Raw genomic sequence first — 12,751 nt, forward strand, 5'->3', positions numbered from 1 at the left:
TCTTATATTTTCACAATTTTAGAACCACTTTTCGTCAGCATGCATCTATTGAAATATTTCATTAGTTTATCTTAATCACGGAAATAATTCATAATTCATTTTTTCAAATTTTTTACTGGGATTAATCAATGTAACAAAAAGGAGCATTCTAAATTAGATGCCGACATATGCTTTGGCAGGAACTTCGTAATTGACCCATCTTTTTCATAACCGCGTCCCATTACAATAGGCGTTTCTATAATAACGGAATGCAAAATGTTTAACCCTTTATTTATCGACGGTACATATATTGCTATAATATATTGAAATATTGCTATAATCAGGCTAATACTTTCGCAGTAGGATCCTTTTTTTGATGGTAAAAAGAACACGAAGAGTTTAGCTCAAACATAAAACAATAAATATCAAAACAAAACAAAAATTAAAATTTTTTCATTATTAATTAAATTATTTCAATCAAGGAAGAAAGTTTTCTTCCTCTTTCCAGCATTTATTCTGTACCGAAACTAAACTGAATGATAGAAAAAAAAAATTGATGGAGAAATAATTCGATGAATAAAGGGTTAAAAGGCTTGGAATACTGCTTGGTTGACGTAAGATCTGACCAAGAAGCTGGTCTTAAAGGATGTATGCACGTGTAAAACTGTCTGATTGTTCTAATTCATCCGGAACGACATTCCTTTTCAAGGTCAACTCAGTACAAGAGGTGGCTCTGGAGTATGGTAAGGATGCGCTATCGTTCTATTATTAAGTAAATAAAGTTCCTAGCAGCTTAAATGGTGCTGATCGTACAAGATAATGGCAAACGGTGTGAGAGCTAAATCGGGCAAAAAGAGGACGCACGAAAAAGATGGATGCTGGTTATCTTTAAAATTTCTTCATTTTCTAATCATTCTTTTATAAATAAAGTATTTTTATATTTTGTTCGACGAAAGCAAATCTAATAAATCTGGAAAAGAAATTTTGTGGTTGAATGAAAAATATAAATTAACTTGTTAAACGAAACGTGTCATCGGTGATTGACGCTGAATTGGCCGTTTGGTCAGTGGTGACTGACATTAAATTTTCCTTTCATATCACGACAGTTTGTCGGTGACTGACAGTATAAAATACAATATAAAACAGAAAAATTACATTCTATTAATAAACTAATAAATGCATCTAAATTTACCTTGTCAAAATATTTTAAAGGGTTTCTTTTAAACACGGTAAACATTTTATGTACAAGATGAATCTAAACTTCGAGAACTTCGGTGCAAACCCAGCGGCCAAACAGAAAGAAAGGCAATATCGGTATGGTGTTTAACGTGTTAAGTAATATAGATTATTTGACAGTTTAGAAAAGCAGAATTAAGTCTTTATTCACTGATGTTTATTTGTTTTTTTAAGATAAGAGAGTCTAAGTGCGTGATAAAACTAACGGCGCATATGTGAAATCTGATTACACGTTGCCTTTGATACTACAGTGATGTGATAAGATAAGACTGGCGTAATGCGTATCACGTGACCAGTGGCGGATCATACATTGCTGAGAATGCAAATTACCCTACATTGTGCTTTGACGTTTTTAATTAATTTTGAATTACTTTATCGTTGCCCAATTAAAATAATAAGATTATTTTTTCACTTAATGTATGTAAACTTTAACAAAGAAATAATTAATTAATTTTATTAAAAATAAAACTTGAAAATAAATTTATTCGATTATTTTTCCTGTATTTTAATATTTTTTATAAAAATTTGCTGAACTGCAAATAAATGATAAAAAATTATGAAATTTTAATACTGGGACAGTTTTAAAAGTACGAAAATTAGAATAAACATGCATAGGAATATTTCATTTACTTATGAAAAAATTTGGCAATATTAATATTTTTGTTTATCTGTAATTATTTTTTTTTTCACTATCTTCAAATTTCTGATTTACTAAAATAATTTCTTTTGGGGGAAATCATTTAAAATCTTCATTTCTATCATTTCTGGAACTAAAGGAGTTATTGTTCTCAGGACAGTACTTTCTTACCCAAGGTTGCTTGAAGGTTGTTGAATTAGGTTCACAAAAAGCATTGATGACGTCAGAATGGGAGCACGCTTCTTCTTAATGATACCCTAAAGGAATAAATGAAAAGTTTGAAAGCTTCTTTAACAACAGAAAAGCTTTAATGGGTTTCTTTTAAACACGGTGAACATTTTATGTACAAGATGAATCTAAACTTCGAGAACTTCGGTGCAAACCCAGTGGACTTTCCTACCGAAAGTTGCGTGAACGTTGTTGAACTAGGTTCACAACGAGCATTGATGACGTCAGAATGGGAGCACGCTTCTTTTTAATGATACCCTAAAGGAATAAATGAAAAGTTTGAAAGCTCCTTTAACAACAGAAAAGCTTTCTCTAAGACAGACTTTTTTAAAAACGACATTATTAACGAGCGATATATCATGAAATAATAAAAAAAAATTGGAATATTTAATAGGAAATTCAAATAAAACTTAGTGATCTAACTTTATGATATGACATCTACGCAAGAAATGATGAAATAATTCAGGCAATAGACCCTAAACTTTAAAAGTAAAAATCTTTTTTAATTAATCAGAGGGTTATTATTAAGGGACTGAAAGATTAGGGATTATTTTACTTGGAATTAAAAACATACATAAATGTTTAATTAATCTTACTTTAAAAACGAAATTAATTATTTTTGTGATCCTTCTTAAAACTAATTTACAATTATAAATAAACATGAACTCAAATGGCTTAATTTTTACATATTTTCTTTCATAAAACAAACAGTAATTGAATTATGCATGCATATATCACCTATAAATTATTACATTTTCAAACACATTAATATTATTTCAAAACATTCGAGTAATATGATAATCAGTATTTCAACTATGCATAAATGATTGTAAAATTGATTATATTTTAAACGGGATAAGTTTTGTCTATGGTAAATTTATACGTCCTTGATTAGAACAAAATTTTTGTCACATTTTAAAGAGTTGACAATTTAAAGCAATCCATTCCTTCTCTTTCTTTAGCTGTCTTCTATCATTTTTTGCTTTTGTTTTGAGTGACATGTTTAACATATAAGCCGAATGAAGATAAATTAGAATTGATTTTAAATATTAGTTTCATTACTTGAATATTCGAATGAAGTCTTTCTTCTGATTGTACAGAATTCTGCTATTACAGATCACAATTTATGAAACACAGATTCGCTGCAATAACGAAAATTGTTTCAAGTACAACATGTTCCTGGATCACTAATATTGAAGTATTAATTAAAATTTTGATAAGAACTTTTATTAATTTTAAGTCAATCAAAAAAATACATATTAAAAGACAAAAAATATATTTCTTATTAAGTAGTTTTAAAACTGGGCCATTAAAGTATTAAATACTTTGATATAAGTAATACAAGAAATTACCCATCATACTTAAAGCAATTAATGCTAACGCATCGTACACTTGATAGAGAAAATCCGAGAGCATATCTTAAAAAATTGTAATATCTTATAGAAACAGCTTGTAATGTAATGGCTCAAACATTTATCAGATTTTTACATCCACTTCCCACTTATTTTCTCTGTTAATAAGCATTTTTTTCCTGCCTTTTCATTGAATTATTTGATAACTTCAAAATTTCTGTTTCTTTCTGCAGCGAAAGAATCTTTTTTTTCTTTCTTTCTTTCTTGTTCCTGTAAAACAGACTGAGATTCAACAGGGAATAACGTATTCTTATTCTGAAATTAACGCACACAAACACACACAGAAAACATTCACACACACGCGCCCTTTCATCTTTATTAATGATAGAATTATGCTATTATACTATTCAAACTGATTCGTCACAACCCTGTCATTTTTTTCGCACTGTTAGAAAAATGAAAAAATTGTTATAAAATCTTGTTTAGAACTAATTTGAAAAAAAAAAAATTAAAACGAAGAAAAAAATTAAACGGAAAGAGAATGAACATCAAAGAAAAACTAATTTTTAAATATTAGAGTGATGTATTTTTTTCTTTTTTTATGTTCAGAAATTATTGAAAAAAAATCCTGAAATTTTGACTAATCTTAAATTAATTAAAAATGTTTTATTTTTTGAAAAAATTAAAGAAATATCACACTATTTCTCAGCAGTTCTCACATCGGTTAATGGATGTAATATTTCATAAAAATGGAAAAGATTTATGAAACATGCAAAAATGATAAGAGTAAAGAAAATAACATTTTCTGCTTATTTCTTTATAAAGAAAGTAATAAAAAAGTACTTCGATTAAATATTTGTAGAAGCTAGAAAATAGTTTGAATTAGTCAACAAAGAAATTAGTCAACAAATGAATTAACAACAACTAGAAAATAGTCAACAAAGAAAAACATTATTGCAAACTATGCATAAAAGTATATTTGAAAAAAAGTTAAAATTAAGAAAAAAAAATTACATGACAACTAAATTGAAATTCAAAAGTTAGTTTCGGTGAAATTTAAAGAAATGAAAAAATAATTTTTGTATGATATGTTCCGAATTTATCGAGGAAAAATGTTAAAATTTCGATTAATTTTTATCAAAAATTTAATCGAAATCTTGTAAAATCCTCTTTTAATGGATATCTATTTTCCAAGCTATCATCGGTTTATAATTTATTTTTAATATCTTACCAAAATTATGAAATATAATTGGCATTACACAAAAATCTTTCCAATTATTATTCTTATTTTATGAGCAGTCCTAATATAAAAAAGATTGGTTTATTTAAAATTTAATCATTTCTTTTCTCAATTAGCCTGGTGTTTAAATTTTACATAGGATGATTGACTGTTGTTGATTGATATTGAATGAAAATATATCACCAGTATTATTTTCCTGAACAATTGAAAAACTGTTTTTAATTGTTTGTTTCAAATAATTAAAAAATATCGCGCTAAAATAAATACTCATCAAGCGAAAATTATAATCAGACGAAAAAATTTTGAAATGGATTTTTCACTCATTGTAAATAGACTTGTAAATAGAAGAATATTAATATATACAGTGGCTTAAAAAAATTGAGAGTACACCTTACTTTTACTTGATAAATCCGACTTTCAATATAAATAACACATTACCGGGTAGTGCAAACATGTTTTTGTTTTTACACATAACAAATGGTTTAATTTAGAGTAAAAAAAAAAAAATCAACCAAAAACTTCTAAATTGAAAAATTTCAGAGTCATTTTAAATAAACATACGCAGAATTTTGCCTCAAAAAATTGAGAATACACCAATGAAATTCTTGTAATATCTCGCATAGAAAGATAAAAATTTCATTTTCCAGCAGGACAACGACCCCGAACAGAATGCACGTAACGTCAAAATATGGTGTCTTTTTCATTGTAAACAGCAGTTACACACACCACCACAGTACCCCGACATCAATACCATTGAATATCAGTGGACCATACTCGAAGCAGTGGTCCAAAAACACTAAATTAGAAACAAAACCATTAAAACGCTCCAAGAAGAATAGGATAAAATATCTTCAGATACCACCAAAAATTGGTCGAATCGGTACCATGACGTTTAGAGGTCATTTTAAAAGCCTCTAAACGTCATGGATACGCAACTTAATAGTGACACTTTGTTTCTATGCGTGATATTGCAAAAATTTCATCGGTGTATTCTCAATTTTTTGAGGCAAAATTCTATGCATGTTTATTTAAAATGCTTCTGAAACTTTTCAGTTTAAAAGTTTTTCGTTGATTTTTCTTTATTTTTACTCTAAATTAAACCATTTGTTATGTGTAAAGTTAAAAACATGTTTGCACTTTCCGGTAATGTGTTATTTATATTGAAAGTTGGATTTATCAAGTAAAAGTAAGGTGTACTCTCAGTTTTTTGAGCCACTGTAGTTAAATATTTGATGAAGATATATCAAAATTTAAAATTAGTGATTAATCCATTCATAAAACTACTTAATATTATAAATTTACATTTTTAAGAAAGCCATATTCATTCTACTTTTTTGAGCCAACTATTAAAAAGAATCAAATTTTGTTTCTTTGTTTTATTTGAGAAACGAAGGAATTCGCCAAAGTCTTTGCAACTTTAAACTTCAATTTTTTTTAATTTTATTTATTTATTTATTGTTCTTATTTATCTTGGATGATAATGATTTTGCTGGAATGCTAGTTAAATCTAATGTTCTTGCTGAGTTAGTTGTTCACTTCTTATCTATATTAAACTTAACATTTTTTTATATTAATACTTAAATTTTAATCTAAAATAACATTCGAAGATAGTCATTTTATGCATCATTTTAATATTATTTTCCTGCTATCTAACTGCATAAGTTGAGATAAAAAGTGAGTAAAACTGATAGTTTATTTTATGTTAGAGATAAAAAGTAAAACTGAATGTGTTCTGAACATTTTTAAGTTTCATTGCACACCTCTAAAATTACTCAAAAGAAATCAGTTAAATTTTCCATAGCAGTGTTTCAAATGTTGCCTTATTTACTGACATCAAATTTTTTATGCCTATTTATTTAGTAATTTTTAAAATATGAATTTAATAACGAATTGAAATTATAAAATATTATTCCAAATTTGGAAATTTCAGAAAAAAGCATTTTCATCTGTATTATGGAATAATTTAGATTGAAAGCAAGGAGACTATTCTAATCGTTTGACTGAAAATATTTACAGCTGCACAAAAAAAAAAAAAAAAAAAAAAAAACATCATGTATTTTAGAAGACCAAATTTCAATTCTTACAATTTGCGAACCTTTTTTTAAAATTATTCAAAACAATTTATTTTAGAAACATTGAATTTCTGATAGAAATATGGTGTTACTATTAGAAAAAATTAAGTTACTATGAAATTAAAAATGAATAGTTCTTGATAAACGAATAATGTACAGATCCTTTTTGACTGTTTATATTTTATTATTTCTGTTTCATTATTTGTATTATATTCTCATTCATATATATGCACTCATGTCCAAAATTAAGGTCTCAAAAATGTTTTTCAAAGTAATTCTAAATGGCTACCAGTAGAATTTAAACAAATTATATTTTATATATTGTGAAGGACCGGTAACATGATATTAACCTTTGTTGTGGAAAAAAATGTTGTTTAACATTAGTTTTTGAGGAACTACTGAAATTAGACCGTTTAGGCATCTGAGATTTTTGCCTGCAATTTTGTGAATATTGCATTAAAACAAAAAAAATTTGACCTGTTTCCAGTGAGAATGAGTTCTCATAATCGTTTAAACGATTCCTTGAGATGAAGAGCCGTTGGCAAGCTTGAAACTGGGCAGTCTCAAGTGGAGAAACTCAATGATTACAAGTGGAACCGAAAGTGGTATCCAGGTTATGAAATCAATTCCAAACAAGTGGTACTGTAACCAGGAAGGCCGGCCAAGGCCGTCACAGAGCAACGACGCCTGAACAGGATTGCTATTTGGCATTAAGCGCACGACGGCATAGGCTGACAAAGGCTCCTCAATTTGCTCGTGACCTTGCTGCTGCCTTTGGAATACGAATTTCCAGACAAACAGTATACAGACGTCTAGCAGAGAGGGCCCTTTATGCTCGGCGATCAGTTGAGTGCGTCCCTTTGACTGCATCCAACAGAAAAGCCCGGCTGTTGTGGTGAAGAACACATCAGTCTTGGGCACAGCAAGAATTGGGACGTGTTCTTTTCAGTGATGAGTTAAGATTTACCACGCAGAGTGGCACTCGTCGAATCTTCATTTGGAGAGAGCATGAAGCTCGCTATCATACCTCCTACGTAAAAGAAATTGACAGATTTGGTGGCAGAGAAATTCTTGTCTGGGGTGGCATATTGTTGGGCAGTCGTACACTACTGCACGTCTTCGATGCGGCTACTGTCAAGGCACATCGCTATAGGGATGAGATCCTTGAAGCCTATTTATGGTTGTTCCTGGGTGCTTTTGGCCAGGCTTCATGTTTATGGACGATAACGCGCGTCCACACAGAACCCAGATCGTTGGTGATTTTATTGAGGAAGAGGATATTCGACGTATGGACTGGCCCTCGAGGTCTCCGGATTTTAATCCTATTGAATATGTTTGGGATAGTCTCGGAAGAGCCATTGCACAGCGTAACCGCCCTCCTAATACCCTCCAAGAGTTAAAAGCCGCGCTTTTGGAAGAATCGACTTTCTTGCCCCAAGCATTTATTGACACCCTCATAAACAGTATGAAAGCCTGTATTGCAGTGCACGGAGTTCACACTCCATATTAGACAGGATTTCCCCGAGATAAATGCTTTATCTCTGATTCATAATGTAACACTTTTTGTTATACCCTGTTTCTTAGATTCCAATTAAAATCTTTTCCATGTTGTTATGTGTCTACGTTCTTTCTTCCATTGTAGTATACCTCTGTGCCAAATCTCGTGGCAACGCAGTGAATAGTTTTTCATTTTTCGCAGATTTTATGTTTGTGACCTTAATTTTGGACATGAGTGTATTTTTTTCAATTAGAAGCAGTGAAATATGTAATAAAATCTCCCTGAAGACTTAATTTGTAAGGTATTTAGGAATAATTTTTTAATTATTGAATGACTCCTCAAAGTTTTTTACATTTTATGAATTCTTTTCTTTATTCCAGCTGTTTCTAACCCGAAACGCCTGTTCGTACGCGTGCTTCAGGTTTTAATTCTTTTGATAAGTTAAATGAAAAAAAAAATCTTTATTGTCCAACAAAATCTCGTTAATCATTCGGAATTTTCAGTTGTCAAAGAATTAATTATATTTTACTACATTAGTTCACAGCTATATTTGTCTTGTAAATTTTCGTAACATTTAAGAAACAATCGGGTCACGGTGGCCTGGTGGTAAGGTCTCAGCTTCGGAACCAGAGGGTTTCAGGTTGGTGACCTGATTCCACGAAGAACCGTCGTGTAAGCAGGTCTGGTGTGCTTTAAATCCGTCGGGGCGAAACGTCCTCGCACTGGGGTGATGCAGAAGTTGGAGAGAGGGATGTCAATCATCTGACCGCGGATAAAACTTACGAGGACCGTCCCCAAATAGCCCTAGTCTTGCTTTTAAACGAGACGTTAATGCAATTAAACTATGATACCTAGTGACCCCCTACAGTCATAGGTTTTGCTAGCTTTTTGATACGATTAAGCATATCCATTAACCAATCTTTCTCGTGTGAAGTTTTTGTATTTTTCACTGATAACTGAGAGTTTTGAATGATTAGTAAGACATTTAATGTTTAATGAACAGTCGTTTCTTTTTTTCGCGTTTGAGATGAAAATGTAAAATTTCCCCCTTTATTATTCTCCTTTGGTTGAAATAAAGCGTGAATTTCATTTCATTTAATCGTTTCTCGATTTAAAATACTTTCACGATGTAGTTATAGAAGACGAAAATATCAATTAAATTTATCTGACTCCATTTATTTTATTCTAAAGAAATCAGTTTTTGAAATTCTATTTACAAAGAACTGATAATAATAATTTGTATTTATATATAATTTATGATTATGATAATAATAATAATAACTTTATTTCGCGCGCAACAGAAGAATTAATTTCAGCTTGGCGCTTGCGGCGTTCATAATAGTTGAGAACATCTCAAAATCGATAAATATGGGCATTGATCTTTTTTAAATACTTTTATTTAATTTGTTTCATATTTGTGAAGATGAAATTTTAAATTGATTTTATATTTAATTCTTTATGTGATAGAGGTTTGAGTGATTGATTATTGAATTTATTTGATTGATTTTGAATTTATTGATTATTGTGTTAATACACTTATTTAATCTTTCTACATCTTAAATATCAGTTAATCGATTAATTTAATTAAATTCTGTATTGGCACCCCGTGGTAGGAAATTTGTGAGAAAGAATCGATTTTTAGATTCTATAACAACTATAAAAATGAAATAAAAGTAAAAAATAATTAAAATAAAAATTCTTACTTTTAAATTAACAAATATGCGTTCTAAAAGCTATTTTTATTAAATTTATCCTAACTACTTATAGATTCAGGAGCCGTTTCATATAGTTTTGAGCTCTGTTCATGATCGTTTTATTGTTAAAAAAAATGCAAGGTTAAAATTTCGATGAACTTTTATATAGAAGAAGAAAATATAAACATGTCACTATTCAACCATAATATTCAATGTTGCAACAAAAGAGGAATATACTTATTATAGACTATTTACAAATTAAATTTGTTTGCAGCCATAATTTTCGTTCACTTCTTGTCTCATAAAATCTTTTAAGCGACTTTGGTACATCAGTTGTTGGAAATCAGTGATGTTGGCTAAGTAGGAGATGAATCCTGGAACAGATTTAGAGATCTTGGCATCTCATTTCGAAGTGAGATAGGTGAGGAATCCTTTGGAAGATCTGGCAGTTCTCTTGGTTATATGGTAATTGTCCAAAAGATGGGTGAATATTGAAAGAATTACATCGAATAATTTCTCTAGAAGTTTTCACAAGTAATTTCCAGGAGCTTTATTCTTTGTTTTTTGTTCCTGTAGGATCATTAAATGATTGCTCCTGGTTCAAATTCTTGAAAATCTTTGTGGTGCTTGTAACAGTATTTCTTTTGCTTAGATCCAGATTTCAGCTTTTTTCTTCTTAAAGATGTTCCTGGATACTGAATTTTGGGCATCTAATCTTTCTTTGCCGTAAGTAGATTGTATTTTAATTTACATTCAGGTGACAAAAGTCATAGGATAACGTGTCGAGCCTCCTTTTGCCCAGCGAAATACAGTAACTCAGCATGGACTCAATAAGTCGTTGGAAGCCCCCTACAGAAATATTGAACCGTGCTGCCTCTATAGACATCCATAAGTATGAAATTGTTGCCGGCGCAGGATTTTAGGCATGGACTGACCTCTCGATTATGTTTCATAAATGTTCGATGGAACTCATATCGAGCGATCTACATGGCCAAATAATTTGCTGCAATTATCCAGAATGTTTATCAAACCACGTGAGCCAGTGACATAGGGCATTATTATCCATAAAAATTCCATCCTCATTTATATACATGAAATCCATGAATGGCTGCAAGTGGTCTCCAGATAGCTGAACATAACCATTTACAGTCAATAATCGGGTCAGAGGACCCAATCCGTTCCATGCAAAAATAGCGCACACCTTTATGGTGCCACCACTAGCTTTCACAGTGCCTTGTTGACAATTTGGGTCCATAGCTTCGTGGTGTCTGGTCACATTCGAATCCTTCTATCAATTCTTATCAACTAAAATCGTGACTCATCTGGTTCAACCGATATGGTCATGAGTCTAGAAGAGGCTTTGTAAACAATGTTGTGCTGTTAGTAAAGGCATTCGAGTCAGTCTTTTGCTGCAATAGCCACTGAACCAAATTTTGCAGCTCTGTTTTAACGTACACGCCCGTCGTATGTGCCACATTGATTGACGTTGCAGCATTAATTGCAGGCGGTTGGTCACTTCGTTTACCCATGGTGTTAGGTTATGATTGAAATTAAGTATTTTTGGCCCACTCTTGACATTTTAAATCTCATGTTGAATTCACAAACGATTTCCGAAATGGAATGGCCCATACGTCTAGCTCCGACTACTATTCCTCGTTTACAGTCTGTTAATTTCTGTCGTACGGCCGTAATCACGCCAGAAACCTTTTCACATGAATCGCTTGAAATCAAATGAAAGTGCTGCCGATGCCCCGCCCATTTATACATTTTATATATGATATTACTACTATCTATACACTTGTATGATGTTATCTCATAACTTTTGTAGCCTCAGTATACAATCCATCAAGAGTTCGGCAGAACTCCATCCATTTTTCTAAAGGTGTTATTCTCAAAATTAGTACCATTTGATATGAATGTCCATCGATTGATTTTGAAAAATAATTTTTGAAATTTTTAATGATCATTTAATGAACACATTATTCTCAGAATATTTCGGATTTGATGTGACAAATTAAAACCATGCTATTTAAATTATAACCTGTAATCTCTAGTTGCCTCGAGATGAGATCTGCAGTTCGGACTATTTGGGGATGCTATGTTCAGAAAAATATATGTCATGTGATTGGTAAAGTTTGTGATTTTTTTTTCCAATTCGAGCAACTACAAAAATTCTTGAATAAATTGCAACTATGATACACCATATGCCTTTTAATTTCAATACATCTAGACTTACTGTCTGTCATAGGCGTTCTGGAAAATTCGAACTTAATCATCGGTTCTTTATGATAAATTTGGTGTTTACTGCATAATCGCAAAACGAAACTATATTTTCAATTTGACTAGAGTGATCAGGCTACCAAACACTCTTCTTCACACTAGCATAGCATTTGTTTATACTTAGAACCTTTGACGAATTGCTTCAAAAATTTCCAATCTCATAGGTTCGTGTATAATTAATCTTGCATTTATCATGAATAACCCATTTTGAAGTGACATAACTTCTATATTCCCAATATCTTGAAAATTGGGTAGTTAATCCGTTTTTCTCTGGCAACCATTTTTAATAAAATAAAAAAGCACACATTTCATCCTTTTATTGAGCTTGGAAAATTTCTGACCGCCTTTCATCAATTATTGTAAGAACAGTAATAACCATTCGAATATGAGCTATAATTTCTTCTGTGAGCTCTTTATGTTTTCTCCCCTCTATTAGCTTCTTGAAAAAGCATTAGCAGTCACTGAATTTTTTCCCATTATATTGCACTTAATATGAATATCACAGTCATTTTCATTCTATGAAATCGAAGAGATA

Source organism: Argiope bruennichi, chromosome 8, assembly GCF_947563725.1.
Source record: "Argiope bruennichi chromosome 8, qqArgBrue1.1, whole genome shotgun sequence".
Classification (NCBI taxonomy): domain Eukaryota; kingdom Metazoa; phylum Arthropoda; class Arachnida; order Araneae; family Araneidae; genus Argiope; species Argiope bruennichi.